This window comes from Petaurus breviceps, unplaced genomic scaffold (genome assembly GCF_028583685.1).
Source record: "Petaurus breviceps papuanus isolate PSGF00001 unplaced genomic scaffold, PetGlider_PUasm1.0 126, whole genome shotgun sequence".
Lineage (NCBI taxonomy): Eukaryota > Metazoa > Chordata > Mammalia > Diprotodontia > Petauridae > Petaurus > Petaurus breviceps.
The window spans coordinates 11,362,892-11,381,706 of NW_027185655.1; the positions used below are offsets into that span (position 1 = coordinate 11,362,892).

At 38.1% G+C, this 18,815-nt stretch overlaps 1 pseudogene; it reads right to left on the minus strand.

Annotated features, from left to right (window-relative positions):
* Positions 1–8,230: 8,230 nt before the first annotated feature.
* Positions 8,231–8,727, minus strand: LOC138169108 (protein FAM136A pseudogene; annotated as a pseudogene).
* Positions 8,728–18,815: the final 10,088 nt, after the last annotated feature.

Here is an 18,815-nt window from a genome sequence, read left to right on the forward strand (position 1 = left end):
ACAGGTTCAGTCCTAGAGGACTGCACTAAAGAGAATATCATAATAAATCAAGCCACACAATTTTTTTTTTGGTTTCCCAGTGTATACAAAAGTTGCTTGTGCTATAGTGCAGTCTATTAGGTGTACAATAAATAGTATTACATCTAAAAAAAGTGTATATATGTGTGTGTGTGTGTGTGTAAGTGTGTGTACATATATATGCATATCTTAAATTTAAAAAATAGTTTATTACTAAAAATGCTAAACTTTATCTGAGCCTTCAGTGAGTCACAATCTTTTTTGCTGGTGGAGTGTCTTGACTCAATGTCAATGGCTGCTGATTGATCAGGGTAGTGATTGCTGAAGGTTTGGTCATCTGTGGCAATTTCTTAAAATAAGGCAGCTATGAATTTTGCTACATTAATTGACTTTTTTCCCCACTTGAATGCTTAAATATCATTGTAGGGTTATTAGTTGTCCCTATTTCCATATTGTTTTGTCTTAGGGAATAAGGATGCCTGAAGACAGGGAGAGAAATGGGGAATGACTGGTCAGTGGAGCAGTCAGTACATATACAACATGTATCAATTAAGTTTGCTATCATATATGGGCATTTTTGCAGTGCCTCCAAACAATTATAATAGTAACATCAAAGATTACTGATCACAGATCACTACAACAGATGTAATAATAATGAGAAAGTTTGAAATGTGAGTTACTAAAATGTGACACAGAGGGGGTGGCTAGGTGGCCTAGTGATTAAAGCATGGGCCCAGGAGTCGGGAGGACCTGAGTTTGGTTCCAGCCTCAGATACTTAACAGCCAAACAAAAAAACTAGCCATGTAACCTTGGGCAAGTTACTTAACCCCAATTGCCCTCCAAAAGGCAAATAAAAAATGTGACAGAGAGACATGATGTAAGCACATGCTGTTGGAAAAATGGTCCCAATAGACTTTCTTGAGGGAAGGTTGCCACAAACCTTCAATTTGTAAAAAAAAAAAAAAAAAAAAAAAAGAAGCAATCTTTGCAAAGCAAAACAAGAAGAAGAACAATAAATACCTCTATGAAATTGAACCAGAATCTACTTCATTTTTATTTCAGCCCATATGACTTCCCTCTGCCCTACAGAGAGGCAAAATGATACTTTAAAACCTCATATATTTGAAGACATGTTCCCACTAGCTTTTCCAGTTGCCAAGCTAAATGAACCCATTTCATTCATCCTATCTCCATTTATCTTAGTCCAAGTCACTTCACTATTTTGGTCAACATTTTCTAGATAAATTTTATTTTATCAATGACTATCTTAGAATGTGGGGTCTAAAGCTGAAAATAATTTTGTACGTGTGATCTCATCAACACAATTTGTTTACTTGAGTGGGATGCTATCCTTTCCAGCTGATTGTTATATTAGCATTTGTTTTTATCAGCCATATTATACTGTTGACTCATATTTACCCCCGAATATTTTACATGAACCGTGCCCTAACCCTATCTCCCATACTCCTGTGTCTGCACTGTTCATTTTTAAATTCTTAAAAATAAAGGAATTTCCATTCCTCCATTTCAAATTTCATATTGCTAAATTTGTCAAGTCATTCCAATCTGATGGGACCTTTATGTTTCCTAATTCTTTCATTCAAACTATTAGCCCTCTCTCCCAGCTTTCTACAATTTTCAAATTGGATTAACATGACATATATGTCTTCAACTGTGTCATTGATAAAAAAAAATGTTGAATAAGGTAGGTTCAAGGCACAAGTATTTCCAGAAGTGATCCAATCGTGGGGACTGCCAGAAGATGGTGATGCATAAGTTAAGCTTTGCATATTCCATCTTTGGAATGGCCCTAATGGGTCTTTACCAGATCAGTGGGGATTCTTTGATTACCTCCATTCCATCAATATCATATTCTTTAGCTCATCAAGAATCTACAATTTCAGTACCTTCTATCATCATTCGGGGAAAAGATCCCATTATTAGAAACTATCAAAATAGTTGTTTGATTCTTTTATTCTCTTTTCTCTTCTAAAGACCCAACCTTTAATAGGAGTAAGAAATTAAACAGTAGGACCTATACCCTCCAGTTCTTAATTTTCCTGCCCAAGATAAACTTCATTGTCCCTAGACATACCACCAATTTTCTTCTGTGAATACCATTCATATCCACATTAGCTACTGACAGTGATAAAAGCTTGGGCATCACCAAAACAAAGACAACATGCCTTCTAACTGACCATGTAAAGTATACAAATATAACTTATATCTACATAGAAAAGATGAGTCTCCCTTTCCTGAAGCCAGTTTTCCTTCTTTCTCCTGGTGACTACTATATATAGTCTGCAATATAGAGAATCTATATAGAATCAGCAAACACAGAGAGACCATTGACTAAAATAAGGTAAAATTAATCATTCCTTCTCATTTATTTTATGACTTTTAGGTACACTGTGTGTATTTGTTCCATTACTGCTAATATGGAAAGACTACTGGGTCACAGTTTTGTTTTGTTGCAGGGCAATTATGGTTAAGTGACTTGCCCAAGGTCACACGGCTAGTAAGTGTCGTGTCTGAAGTTGGATTTGAACTCAGGTCCTCCTGACTCCAGAGCCAGTGATCTATTCACTAAGCCACCTAGCCGCCCCGGGTCACAGTTTTTAAGCTGCCCTGGTCATAAAATCTTTGGGTAATTTTTAATGTTCTATTCCAAAGTTACTATTCCATGATTTCATCTACCTAGACTTCATCTGTGAAACAGGAAGTAAGAAAGAAATTTGGCATAGCAAAAGAATATATGCTCAGTCCTTCAGGGATGGGAACCCACTGCCTCAAGACCACATGTGGCTTTCTAGGTCCATGGGTGTGGCCCTTTGACTGAGTCCAAGTTTTACAGAACAAATCCTTTTATTAAGGGGATTTGTTCTGTGAAGTTTGGATTCAGCCAAAGGGCTGCACTTGAGGACCTAGAGAGCCAAATGTGGCCTAGAGACCATAGATTTCCCACTCCTGCTTTAAACTAAAGTTCAAATACTGAATTCACAGAAGCACTACACAAGCATTGCACTTAGAACCTATTTATTCATTAAAAAAAACAATTCTCAGTGCATACTCTAATCTTCTTTCCCAGTGTACAGCAAATTAATAGCAGCAAATTATAAATGGAGATTGAGAGGGTGCTATTACAAGCAGCATGCTAAAATTAGTAAGAAATAATAAGAGGAAATATGACAGTCAGGGAAGGTGGAGACAGGAAAGCTATAAACAGCTGACATGAGGACTGAAAAAAAATGATCAATCCAGGCCAATATAGTGACAGAAGCAGCAGGCACACACACCTTGCAAGCTTATATCACTGAATTGTAGTATGACCTATATCCTAGGCAACCTACCCTAAGGGGTTCCTGGATTTAGCTGGAACTTAGAACCAATATTGGGGGAGCCAGGCTTCAAAGAGGTTACTAACTCATTATGCCCTACTTCAGAATTTCAAGAAAATTTTCTACAATGAAATTTCAGGAAGGCTATGTCTAGGGTTTCCCCTAAAAGGGATTGGCAAGACCCCATCTAGAAAAGTATAGGATGTTTGTGTTATTTGTGTAGACTGTGTCTACATGGATCTGTTGCAGTGTGATACATAGAGAAGGGTGAATAGAGAGATATCTCTGGAATCTCACCCATCCCTCTAAGGTAGACTTTGATTTCTTCCTGAAGGATAGAATGAAACTGAGACTAAAAGGCTTACTCACTCTTCTCACCTCAGAGAGAATATACTGAACCAGAATTATAGATGTGTAAACATACACACATAAACACCACCACCATCTCTCACCAAATAATGTTAGTCTAGTCTAGGGAAAATGATTCTAGGTGCAAGACATTTTCTTACTCATTATCTCTTAATAGGGAATGAATGCTCCAAATTTATTCAAAAATGACTACATTCCCACCAAATGTGTGCTATACAAAAGCCATCATATATAATGAATTTTAACTAAATTTACTGTATCCAAGCTGCCAACAGTATAGTTATACTTAATAGAAAACAGTATAATTATGTTAATTAGAATATAACAGAAATATAGAGTGCATAAGCTGCTTTCCCCACTGAGACCTTGATGATATGAGAAAGGGGGATATCACCTGTATTTTTAATGTGACAAGCTGAGAAGGTAAAAATAAGGAGCTTGTCAAGGCACTGGATTCTCTATGTGTCAGCTTCTTCCCAAGTCATCCCTTACCTCCAAGGATCTCCCCTCAGAGAGAACCTAGAATTGCACATGTCCTCTGTAGAAGACAATAAAAACCTCCTCTCCAAAATTCTCAACCCCTTCATCCTAGACAAGGAGCCAGTAATCATTCTCTCAACCAATGAGAAGGGTTTTGTGTAACTAACTATTGACGATCTGTCCACCAATAAGAATTTTATGCAAATGTAGTAGGCTTGATCCATTGATTATAGTCAATATATATAGGACAATTACTGATTTCCTTTAACACCAAAGAAATGGTTTAAACATGAAACTCACAAATGCACATTAAAAATATTTTAATTGGGGGCGGAGCCAAGATGGAGGAATAGAAACAGGACCTCCCAGCTGCTCCTGCTTTCACCTTCTCCAATCCATGTAAAAAGGGAACTCTAAACAAACTTTGGAGCTGCAGAAACCACAAAATGACACAGAGAAGCTAACCTCCCACTGAGGACAGTCCGGCAGGTGGGCAGGAATTGGCCAGCACAGTGCTCTGGGAGCCTAGCCCAGCCCCACTCTGAGGCTTTAGCCCCAGGGTGGGTCTGACCAGCCGTGGCCACAGGGACTGCAGATCAGCAGCAGCTGTGGCTGTTTCCAGATTTATCAACACACAGATGCAAAGGACAAAGTGAGAGGTCAGTGCAGTCTGGACTTTGGGACCAGTAAGTGGGAGTGCATGGCTTTTGCCCCCAGGGTGAGAAGCTGCTGAGATGCCTGCACAGCCAGCCAGTGCCACATGGCAGCTTCACCTCCTGGCCTGTAGAGTGTAGGGGGACCAAGCACCAGTCTGAGGGGTATTTTCTTTTGCTTTAACCCTCTTGGATCTGGATTGTAGTCTAGGGTAGAGGTCCTGGGGTGTGTGTCCAGCTTGTCAGAGCATGTGGAGACCTCAGAGAGGGTACCCGTCTAATACCTCTGGCAAGTGAGAAAACCCCAGCGTTTGGGATGAAAGCTCCCCTGTCTGGTGGCAGAGTCCTACTGTGGCAAAAAGCCCAGGGGTCAAGTGACTGAGGGGCGACATGACCAGGCAAAGGGAACAAAGCAGACAGAAGATTCCAACATTAGACTCCTATTTTGGGGACAAAAAGGAGCAAAGCATGGAACAGGAGGAAGACAGTGAAGTCAGAACTCCTGCATCAAAAGCTTCAAAGGAAAATATGAGCTGGTTACAGGCCATAGAGGACCTTAAGAAGCAGATAAGAGAAGTGGAGGAAAAATTGGGAAGAGAAATGAGAACAATGCAAGAAAATTATGAAATGAGAGTCAACAGCCTGACTGAGGAAAATAACACTTTTAAAAACAGACTGACTCAAATGGCAAAAGAGGCTTGAAAAGGCAATGAGGAGAAGAATGCCTTAAAAAGTTGAATTTTCCAGATGGAAAAAGAATCTCAAAAGCTCAATGAGGAGAATAATGGCTTCAGAATTAGACTAGAGCTAATGGAAGCTAATGACATTATGAGAAATCAAGATGCTGTTAAACAGATCCAAACAAATGAAAGAATAGAAGGCAATGTGAAATATCTCATGGGAAAAACCACTGACCTGGAAAATAGATTCAGGAGAGATCATTTAAAAATGATCAAAGTAAGAACCTAGGGGTGGCCAGGTAGCACATCGAGTAAGAGCACCGGCTCCAGTGTCGGGACGACCTGGGGATTGAATCTGGGCTCCGTCACTTAGCACCCACCCAGAAACACCTGGTCATGTAACCTTGAGCAAATTACTTAACCCCGATTGCTTTAAAAAAAAAAAAGTAAGAACCTAGAAATCCTCCTCCAGGAAGTTCTAATAGAAAATTGCCCTGATGTTTTAGAATCAGAGGGCAAAATAGAGGTTGAAAGAATCCACCAATCACCTCCTGAAAAAGATCCCAAAAAGAAAACTCCTAGGAATATTATAGCCAGGTTCCAGAATTCCCAGATTAAGGAGAGAATATTACAAACAGCCAGGAAGAAACAATTTGAATATTATGGAAACACAATCATGATAACCCAGGATCTGTCAGCTTCTACTATAAGGGATCAAAGGGCTTGGAATATGATATTCTGGAGGGCAAAGGAGCTGGGATTAAAACCAAGAGTCACCTACCCAGCAAAACTGAATTTTTCAGGGGAAAATATGGTCATCCAGTGGAATAGAGGACTTTCAGGCATTCTTGCTAAAAAAAAAAGCAGAGTTGAACAGAAAATTTGACATTCAGATACAAGAAGCAAGAGAAGCATGAGAAGGCAAACAGGGAAAAGAAATCATAAGGAACTTATCAAAGTTGAACTATTAATATTCCTACATGGAAAAACAATAATTGTAACTTATAAAACTTTTCTCTGTAGTTGAAGGGAATAGAAATACATACATACATACATACATACATATATATACATATATACATGAGGGGATATGGGCATATGAATACATATGTGAATGTCTGTATATATGTTTACAGGTATACATAAATAGAGGACACAGGACCAATTTAATAGGAAGGGTTTGTCAAGGACTTGAAAAAAATCTCTTCTAAAACCAAGTCTAGTACCTCTTCCTCTATATTAAACAATCCTATGAAAGTTAACTATTTTACTCTGTTTTTAAATAAAGGAAACTGAAGAGAGTTTTAAAAAGCGTGTTTCAATAACTCAGAGTTCATCATTAATCTCTCTAAAGGTCAATAGCCATTTTCATAATGGGTTCTTTGGTTTATTTTTTTTAAGTAAAAATATCAAACTATTTTTTCATCAAACCACTAGGAAAATATGACATAGCCTTGAAACAGTGAACAGGAAGGCTATGTTAATTGCATTCAGTAAGAAGTTGGTATAAAGAGAACAAGATCTTTTCAACAAAACGCCTGGTACTACCATGTTGTCCAAAGTTTTAACCAACAGTGGATAATTGGTGCATGATGCCTCCTGTACTCTGGGGTACAAAAGCTCTCCTTTGCAACATGCTTAGAAATTTAAGTTGTCTTCCTACCCTGCCCTGTCCTAAGAGAGTTCTCTCAACAAGTTGTTTCTGTTGAAGCTGACAAATGAATAGGGCCAGGGTTAGGTATCACATCTTTTATCTTTTGAGGAAAACTAGCTTTCCCCAAAACCAATCATCTACCATTAAGTAGATTAAGTAAGAAGTTTAAGATTGTTCTGCAAGCAAAGCTTTCTTTGGCTTTCACTCAAAACCGTTTCATGTTAGTCTCATAAAACACTTTAAATGTAGTGTTGCCCCTGTAGTACATTCCAGAAGAGCAAGAAAGAGTAACCTGAGCAGCAGTCCTGGAAAAGCCAGTGTGAAGGAACCTGAGCTTCACATGCCTGGTAGATTTCCCATTATGCTTTTTCTTGGTGTCCCCAGTGAAAGCTTGCATGAGCACAGTCCTCATCAAAGGAAAGGTCACCTGGGTGCTGCTCAGCGTTCTAATCCACGTAACCCTCTCTCGCCAGACTCCTCTCTGAACTCCCTTGTACTAGGGAGAAAAGCACAACTGTGCTTCTCTTTTCTGATTACTAGTAAACTCATGGCTGCTGCTTTCCGGTCTATGGGAAGTGGTTCAATCAGGGGGAGTGTGAAGTTGGCACCAAACAAAAGTGGACAGCTACCTCAGGGATTCATACCAAATGGGAGGTACATTGGGGAGGGAGGAGAACTGCTAATACCTATAAACCCAAAGGGTCATTCCAACCTCTGAACCAGCTGAAACCCGTTAAAAGTTCCAACAGATAGAACAGAGGTCATCTTCACTGAAGGGATGGACCTGGGTACTATTAGCCCTCTATGCTGCCTCCAATCCAAATCTGAGAACTAGTTTCTTCCGTGTCTTCACCTATGGGCTAAAACATATAATGGAACCAACAGAGTCCAGAGGCAGATGTGAAATTCCCATAAAGTTATTCTTAAACTTGCTACCAGATGTCATCATTCTTAAATTTTCACTGAAAGGTAAACATTTCCATACATTTTTACAAGTAGACCCATTCTCCCACCCCAGATGACTACTGACAATGACTCTATTTTGCAGCAGATGGCAGGGAATCCTTCATTTTCTTGGTCATAGGAGGGATGAGGTGCATATGGTCATGCAAACATTTGGTCCCACAGGACTCTAGCTGCCTCTTCACCTGCTACTCCTTGCTCCCAGCATCCAACAAGTCCTTGGCTTTGTAATTGCAGTGCATGGTGCATCGAGCCAGGCGGTCCTGGAATTTCTCTACGTCACTGGTCACAAGGGCCTGTGCCTGCGCCAAGGGAGCATGGCAGCATTCAATGCATTGATGGGAGGCCTGGGTATCTTCACAGAAGCTGGCATAGCACTGGAACACATTCCCTGCATCTGGCGGATATTCTCTGCTCCAGCACTTTCACCATGGTGTCCACTGAGTCCCGCACTTGCAGCTTCTGTGACTTCGCCACAGCATACACCCCACCACTCCCCCCAACCCCAACCCCTGGCCCATGCTGCTCTACCAGAGGGCTCTAGCCCGGCTTCCACATGGAGCCCCGAGAGTGGCCATCATGGGGTCTTTGGAACTGTCTTGCATTCTTATCTTGATCAGAATAGAAATGTCTTTCATAGTTGATCATCCTTACAACATTGTTTTTACTGCATACAATGTAATCCTGGTTATATTCACTTCACTTTTCATGAATTCATATAAGCCTTTCCAGGTTTGCAGGGAGAGGGGAGGTGGGGCATCCTCTCATAATTTCTTTTTTTTTTAAATGTATTTTCATTTATTTTAACATTTTTCTTTCTAAATTTTGAGTTCCATATTTTCTCCCTCCCTTCAACTCCCTTGACCACCCCACTGAGAAGGCAAACCATATATCAATTATAGATGACAAATCATAAGAAACAATTTCCATATTAGCCATATTTCAATAAAAGCAAAAAAAAATTAAGTGAGAATTAAACGAGAAAATTATACTTCAATTTATGCTTGGAGTTCATCAGTTCTCTCTATGGAGGTGGATAGTGTTTGTTTTGTTTTTTGTTTTTTTATATGACAATAGATAGCTTTGATTTCTTCTTCTGAAAACTGCTTGTTCATATCCTTTGACCCTGATATAATAGTCCTGTTTGAGAACAAGGGACAAACAGCAACAACAACCATTTATCAATTGTGGAATGGCTCTTATTTTTATAGATTTTACTCAATTCTATACTCAATATATATTTGGGAACTAAGGTATTTATCAGCAAAATTTGATATATTTTCTTTTCATATTACTTCATTGTCTACGGGACCTTTTAGCAAAATGTATTTTTCCTGATTATCTCTTTTAATTGGGTTATTTTTCCTTTTGCTTCATTTGAGATGTTCCCTATCCCTGTCATTTTCTTTTTTTAACTTTTACACACACTTTCTTCCTTCTTTACATCAGTTCCAATGAAAGTGAGGCTTAAGCATTGTTGCCCACACCCATTATTTTCTTCTGCATTGTAAAAAGCTCTTCCTTGTGCACCTTTTTTATATAAGATAAATTTCCCCCTTCTTTCAGTGCATCCCCTTTTCTTCCCCCTTCAGTTTTTTTGGAGATCATTCCATCATAATCAGCACATACCCACGTCCTCTATCTACATTGCTTGTTGTCCTTCATTCTTGAAGAGGACCAAAATGACATCACTAATCTAAAGTCAAGTTTCAATGTGTCCCATTGTGGTTGATCAAACCAGTACAAGCTCAGGATGCTCTACCACAGATTGGGCACAATAAGTCTGTGTGAACATTTGGGGTGAATTCTCTAAATTTGTGCATATCATTTCCTTTGAGCTGTTTATATTCTGCTTTGCTCATAGAGCACAGCACCATCTTTGATGTGGGCATGCCATGAAGAGCGTTCCTGTGCCAGTGTCTCCCATGTCACACAATCAATTCCAAAGTTCTTGAGACCTTGAGAGTGTCCTTGTATTGCTTCTTCTGACCATCATGTGAATGCTTGCTCTAGGTGAGTTCAAAATAGTCTTTTTGGCAAGCATATGTTTCGCATTCAAACAATGTGGCCAGCCCATCAGAGTGGCACTCTCTGAAGCAGACTTTGAATGCTTGGCAGTTTAGTTCAAGCAAGTATCTCAGTGTCTGGTACCTTATACTTCAAGGTGATCTTCAGAGTCCTCCTAAGACAATTCAAAACTGTGATAATAAAGTGATAATAAAGTTCTGAAGAGTTACATGTGTCATCTTCCCATATCCAGATGTAAACAGTTTAACTTTATTGAACATCTTACAATTTCTCTTTAATTGTGAACTTTTAAGCTTCTATTGAATTTTATTTTTGAATAACAAATTTCTATTCTGTTCTGGTATTTCTATCAGAAATGCTGGAAAATCTTCTATTTCATTAACTATCCATTTTTTTTTTCCCTGAAGAATTATACTGTTTTGCTAGGTTGATAATTCTTGATTTTAATCCTAGTTCCTTTGCCTTCAAAAAATCTTTTAAAATTTTTTAAAAATTATTTTAACATGTAATTGGGAAAACTAAAATATATTAAATAGGGAAAAGGGGAATTTCAAGACAAAAAAATTTAAAGATTTTTTTTAAAGATGCCTCTTTTTCCAATCTATTCTATTTCCCCCCACAATTTTCTTGTACTACTCTCATTTCTTTTCCCAATTTGTCCTCTATGAGTCTTATTTCTTTCACACTTCCAGGAATTTTTGTTTGGCTTGGGTACAATTAGCATTTTCCTGAGGCTTTTTTTAACATCCACTTTCAATTGTCATCTTTTTCTCATTTTTATGTGTTGGTCTTACCCTACCAATATAGTAGATTTTTACAGTCAAGTTACATTGTTCTGTTTGCTTATTTTCCCAGCCTATTTCTTTACTGTGAACTTTATACTAAAGTTAAGATTTGCTTATTAGGGGTGGGGAGGCAATTCCCTAAGCTTCAGGTTTTTTTGGTACTGTTGTTTCCATAGCTAGCTTTAGATTTCTGCAAATTTTTGGTGATTTCAAAGGAGTGCAACATTAAGAGCAATATGGTCATTGCCCCTTCTCTGTGCTCTGGTCTTTACCCAGGAAGGTTCCCTACTTCTCTGCAGTGGCATGTGATAGTACTTTTCTCTGCTTAGGAACTATGATTTGTACCCTGAATCCCTTGTGAATGACCTCTGGCTCTCCTTTCTACCTTGGAACTGTTACCCAGAACTCTATATGGTCTAAAGAGTCAATCAGCACCAGTTGTATCCACTGCCAGCAAAGGGTCCCCTATAATGGCTTTCTGAGCAGTTGGCTGATTCTCTTACTGTTTCTGGGCTTAGAGCTCTCAAAGCTGCTACTGTCACTATTGCTGCCACTGCCTATATGGGCTCCAAACAGACTTTTACTCAGTTTTACAGATTTCTGCCATTTATTAAGTTTTCTTAGTCTGAAAATGTACCTCACACCAACTTTTGGTTGACTTTGCTGTTCCAAAGTTTGATTCAAGGTGTTATTTTACAGTTGTTTTAAGAGTAATTTTTGGAAGAATTTAGTTGGGTGGATGCTCATCATTTCTTATATCACAATAGTATTCCATCCCAATGAATATTTTGAAAACCATGATGTCAGTCCATTGTATTATGATGACAAGAGACCTTTGATGATGAAATGAAAGAATCATATCTATCCATCCATAACTAAGGCATAAAACCTTCAAAGCCTGAAAGGCCCTAGGTATTGGGGAAGGGAGCTTGTACACTCCTCACCTGAAGAGCTAGTGAGAATTAGTCTTCAGTGATTAAAAGTCCCCAAACAAGGTGCTTTTTGGTATTAGGAGATTAATATTAGGCCTTAGGAAAAGGAGTATGCAGCGGCTACACCAAAGGAAGGGTGGTAAGGCCCCCACACTCCCAAAGGCATTTCCATCTAGAGCCTCTAGCCTCATGTTAGGATATGAGCCCTCACCCTGAGTATTCTTTAGATGGTGGGCCCTGGAAGGTGGAAGAATTGTTCATAGGGTCTTCGTGTCCTGCCTGCAGTCCCCTGAGGCCCCCAGGGTTGGGGGTAGAGGCTACAAATCCACTTGGAAGTGGAGCATCTCTAAAAAGTCTATCTTATTTCCATGGAAAGAGGGGCCATGATTAGGACCTTAATTTCCTTGTGATGGCATCTGAATGTCTTTTCCTGGGAGAACTGTGCATTCAGCTCATCCTGGCTGAAGACTGAGTCCATCCTGGTGTCAGTGCCTCTATGGGAGACCCAGCTCAGAAGACTCTCTGAGGTGGTGGCCAGTCAGGTGTGACTCTTGCAGGTACTAATGCAGGTGAGGCCTCAGACCAAATGGCACTTGGCTTCTTGGGGCTGGATGAGTTCAGACATCTTGTTAGTCTTTTCCAGAAACACCATGTCTGAAATGCCCTTGGCTAGCTTCTCATTCTGATGCATGCTGAATCACCTTGTCAGCTTCTTATGGCTGAGCACATCAATCTCCCTGATGCTCATACTCAACTCAGGTACATCAAGGTCTCACTCATGGAAGGAGTATTACTCCTCTAGTTCCCGGGGATTCTGTTTAAGGTCCAAGGCAGGTTGTGTCAGGCTCTCTGTTCGGCCAACTACTCCATGTAGCAGGACACAGCATCCAGGGCTAAGGCTGGCCCACCCCAATATGTGTACACAGGGATACCTTTCAGCTTAACATTGGGGAGCTGAGTTGCTACCAATGATCATCTTGAACCTCTGTTTCACTGCCTGGGGGAAACAATGGACAGAGTGTTGTATGGCAGACTGCCACAGTATTCTTTGCCCTAGCCCAATCAGGAAAGCTCTCTGGAGGGCCTTCCTTCCTTCCTTCCTTCCTTCCTTCCTTCCTTCCTTCCTTCCTTCCTTCCTTCCTTCCTTCCTTCCTCCCTTCCTTCCTGCCTTCTTTTCTTCCTTCATTCTTATTTTCTTTCTTTCAAATAAAATTAATCAATGGTTTATTACTTAATACTTTTTCCCCTTATGAAACCAGCTATCACTTTCATTTATTGATTTAATTTTTTTACTTTCAGTTTTATTCATTTCTATTTGATTTTGAGGATTTCCAATTTGTTATTTAGTTGAGAACTTTTAATTTACTCTTTTTATATTTTTTAGGTGTATGCCCAATTCATTGATCTTCTTTTTCCTTATTTAACTCAGATATGCATTTAGACATATTATACTGCAGTGGCTGCATCCCATAAATTCTGGCATATTGTCTCATTGTTGTCATTCTCTTTAATAAAATCATTGGTTGTTTTGTGATTTGTTCTTCGACCCATTCGTTCTTGAGAATTATTTAGTTTCCTATTAATTTTAAATATTTGTTTCAATGATCCAAAGAGTGAATTTAATATTTCTGTTTTTCTGCATTTGGTTGTGAGGTTTATATGGTCTAATTCATGGTCAGTTCTTGTGAAGATCCCAGGTATAGTTGAGAAAAATTTATATTTCTTTCTATTCACATTCATTTTTTCCAGATGTCTGTCATATATAGCTTTTTATTTTCTTTTTGGAGGGCAATTGGGGTTAAGTAACTTGCCCAAGGTCACACAGCTAGGTTTCTTTTGTGAGTGTGTTAAGTGTCTGAGGCCGAATCTCAACTCAGGTCCTCCTGTCTCTGGGGCTGGCACTCTACTCACTGTGCCACCTAGCTGCCCCCATAAATAGCTTTTTAAAAATGATTTTCTTCTCCTTAGCTTCTTTTTTTCTTTTAAGGATGTGGATTCTACATCATTTGGGCCACATATATTTAGTGTTAATATAACTTTATTTTCTATGGTACCTTTTTCTGTGCAATGTAGTTTCCCTTATCTCTGAGAATATCTCTTTTAATTAGATCTCCTTTTGCTTTCATTCCTGAGATATGATTGCTACCCCTGTCTTTTTTATTTCAGCTGAAGCATAATAGAATATTCTCTAGCCCCTTATTTCAATTACGTGTACTTATTATTTATAAGATTTGACTCAATAAGTATTTGAGATGCTTATTATATAATACTTAATAGAAAGTCAATAAACATTTATTAAGCACCTGCTGTGTACAAATCACTGTGCTAAGTGCCAGGGATACAAAAACAGTCAAAAGATAGCTCTTCCCTTCAAGTTGTTCATAACCTAGTGAAAGGTCATACTGTTGCAAATCTGAAGGAGGATAAAGCCAAGACTCCTACTTATGTCAGTCTGTGAAGACTCTAGAGCCCTGTGACCTTTCTGAACTCCTCAGAATTCTTGTAGCCTTTTATTTATGTCATATTCATTCAAGAAACATCTATAGCATGTCTGCTATGTTTCAGACATTGTTAAAGGTGCTAGAGGTGGGAAAGACGACTATATAGAAAAATCTGATATGCATTATAAATATTTGAATCATTATCTTATTTCTTCCTCGTATTAGATTGTAAACTTCTTGAGGGCATCTTCTTTCATTTTCTATTTACCTGTACTTCAAAATTTACCTTCCTTAAATTTTGATGTCTGAAAGCTACCTTGTTAACTTAGGATTTACTGGTTAGATTTCTTTCTCAAAGACTGAGCACTAAAACTAATTCTCTCTGGATCTCATGGATTGAACAACAATAAGTCCCTGACCAAGCATCACCACTGAATGATTATTTTGGGGCCCTCCTGGCTCAGAGTGAATGTAAATAGTAGCTGTTTCTCTCTTGGCCTGAAATCCTGAGGGTCTTCCCCTATCAGTTAGATGATGGTAATGATGATTTTTCTAAGGGAGCATCCCTTGACTGACTTCTTTAACAGGCAAATTCATTAAGTGGGCACATTGCCTCACTCAAAGTGAGAACCTGAAAAGGGCAAAAGTCCCCCACTGCATTCTAGGCCATCTTCAGTAATCCTGATCTATATCTGTCCACTGGACTCAGATAGCCCTGGAAGAGAAAGCAAGGCTGGTGACTTTATACAACACTCTCTTGCTCAAATCAAAGTCAACTGCAAGTTATGTCATCATTTTCCTGATGCCATGGTCATCTTTGAGACTGGAGGACAAAGCACAAATCCACACACAAGCCTGCACCTAATGGGTATTTAATAAATATTTCTCATTATTTATTGTTTGTTGCTATCTCATCTACAGTACTAATCTATTACAGAAAATCATAGGACCATAGAAGTAGAGCAAGAAGGGACCACAGAAATCATCTAGCTCAACTCTCTCATTATGCAGATGAGGAAATAAATTGAAACATTGAGGCCTACGTTGAGTGAATGACTTGTCCAAGATCACACAAGTCGTTAACATAGGTAGTAGGGATTTTAAGTCCAATCCCCTTGACTTACTTGACATTTGTTCTTTGGTTATAATTCTGATCTCCCTTTCACCAAAACTTAGATTCCACCCGTTATTCAATAGATCTGATAAGTGAGCTTTCACTTTAACTTGCCTTGGCCAAGGCCTATTTGTCACTTCCTTCCTATCTCTTCACCATGCCTGACACCCTAATACCACCCTTTTTTCTAATCACTTTATGTAGTCTTCCCTTTTTGCTAATCACTTTATGTAGTCAACCCTCATTAGAATGTAAGTTCTTTGAGAGTAAGAATTGTCTGGCTTGCTTGTGTTTGTATCCCTAATGTTTAGTATAGTGCTTGGTCCAGAGTAAATGCTTGAATGCAGTGCTCTCCCTCTCCATCCTTCCTTCTGTCTAATCCATCCATCCATCTATCTATCTATCTATCTATCTATCTATCTATCTATCTATCTATCATCTATCTATCATCTATCTATCACCTATCATCTATCTATCTCTATCAATCCATCTATCTCTATCTCTCATCTATCTCTATCTATCTATCATCTATCTATATCTATCCATCTATCTATCTATTTTTCTATGGATTATTCTCTTTCAACTATATTATTGGACCTCCTATTGTGTGTGAATGAAATGAGTTAATGTATGAAAACTGCTTTATAAAATTTAAAGTGCTATATCAGCATTAGATTTTCTTATTAGTCATAGTAAAGATAATAATAATTTAAAATGTCAAAGAGTTTGTATCTTTACTTTTTAATTATGCATAAATTTCTTCTTTTGAGAGATCTGACTTCTCTAACTGGAAAACCTGTAATTTATGAGAAATAGTAAAAAAAACATAGTCCACTTCTTTGAAGGGACTTTGGGGCATTTAGAATATTTCTGGAGTTTCAATTGTTAATGAATGCTAAGGATTAACATAAAATGAGAAGACAGTGAGGCCATCCCATTCAAATTTTCACATGAATATTGGAAATGGTGTATTCATTTGCTGAAAATTGATGTATCTTCAATATGTAAATCTCTAAACTAACTGATTATTCAGTCAAGAACTCTCTGCCTCCTGGAAATTGAAAAATTCTGTTTTGCTTGGGAATTTTCATTTAGAATTGAGTCAATATTTGATTTAGGCAAGAATTTTCACTGCGAAAAACAGTGCATACAAGCACTGTCTCCTCCTAATGCAAGCTCATAAAAAAGAAAACCCCACAATATAAATTTCTTATGAACTCCAGAGACTACATTAGCAGTCTTGGACAGAGAGGGACAACTACTTAGTTGCTGTGGAAAATAACTAGATAAAAATCTTAATTTCTTAAAAATTTATTCTGCTTATCCTATGATGTCATTTATTTTGGATTTATGCCTTATCTTTTTCTCTTTTCCATCAAATAGGAAGATTAGCAGGAAAGTGTAAGGAGTGAATTGTTTTGTCTAAATCTACCATCAGAATTTGTGTTCATGCTACTAAACAATTTCTGTCTATGTATTTAGCAGTGTCACAAAGAGAGTTGAAGTTTACAGGGTGAATGGGGACAGAAGAAAGGCACCTAAAAAGAATGAGTTTGGGATGGGCAAATTAGTGGCAGTTTGATCTCTTACTGTGATGATCATTCTTAGATTTTTCATTGGCAAAGTGAGAATAAATGTTCTAAATTTTTGTAACTTTTTTGTGAGGATGGGGACCTGGGGACACATTTTGAGATTATCTCTAGAAAGATATTTTCAAAGGATATTATGATCATGAGGCATGATGCATCATAAAAGAAGTAAACAAAGAACATAACCTTAAGCATATATAATATTAGACTGTCTAATGAGAAGCCATTATTTAGAGTATGTATATTTCCAATTTGATTTCCAACATATGGAAATTTGGGGAGCTTTTTTTTTTTCTAGCCATGAGTAAATGAGGGTCTAGTGCTGCATGGCAAAAAGAGCTGTCCAGTAGTGTTCAGAGCTAGAAAGACTAATGACAGAAGCAGAACTGAATTTGAATACAAGAAAAATGGTTCTCACCTTCCTCAGCCCTTTTTTGTACTTGTCTCTTTCTTTATGGCTCTATGGTGAGGAAGAACTCCTAGGAGATTCTAGCTGGAAGGAGGGGCAGTGACTTTAGTTGTCTTATCTCCCTAAACAGCCATCATGTTTCCTTGAACTTTTATTATATTTATTTACTTTTATTATATTTATTTCCATATCATAGACGAATATACTACTGAGAGTAAATGGATGATATTGCAAACTAATAAATTTGAAAGTTTGGAAGAGTTGTCTGAGGTCTCCTAAGGAGTCAGTAACTGAATCTGATTATATTCTATCACAGATGACAAGTAGGAAAGTCAACTTAGTGGGAATTTTTTTCAATTTATTTTTAGTTTTCACATTCATTTCCACACGAATATGAGTTACAAATTTTCCCCCATCCTTTCCCTACCCCTCACCCCAAGATAGCGAGTCTATTGAATACCACTTCCCCCAATTTATTCTCTCTTATATCCTCCCCCATACCCTCAAACTTTCTAGTAGGGCAAGATGGATTTCTACACTCCAGTGCCTGTATATTTATTTCCCAGTTGCATGTAAAAAACAATATTTTTAACATTTGCTTTTAAAACTTTGACTTCCAGATTCTTTCCTTTCTTCCCTTCTTACCCACCGCCATTGGGAAGACAAACATTTCAATATAGGTTGTGCATGTGTAGTTATACAAAACGTTTCCATAGTAGTTATAATGTGAAAGACTAACTATATTTCCCTCCATCCTATCCTGCCCCCCACTTATTCTATTTTCTACTTTAACCCTGTTCCTTTTCAAAAGTGTTTACTTTTAAGTACCCTCTTGGCCCATCCACCCTCCCTTCTATTATCCCCCTCTTATTCCCTTCCCCCCTACTTTCCTATAGGGTAAGATACCCAATTTAGTGTGTATGTCATTGCCTCCTTAAGCCATATTCAATGACAGTAAGGTTGACCCATTCCCTTTCACCTTCTTGCTCTTCCCCTCCATTATAACAGTTTTCTCTTACCTCTTTTCTATGAGATAATTTACCCTACTATATCTCTTCCTTTCTCCTCCTAATATATTCCTGTCTTACCTCTTAATTTTATTTTTTAGATATCATTCCTTCATATGCAAATCATCCTTTACCCTCTATCTATGTAAAAATGTATACACACACTCATATATATATATATATATTTATACACACATATACCCTCTTATACATACATATATGTATACATATATACATATGTATTCCCTTCAACTATCCTCATACTGAGAAAAGCCTCGTGAATTACAATGATCATTTCCATGTAGAAATGTACATAATTCAACTTTAATAAGTCTCTTATGATTTTTTTCCTGT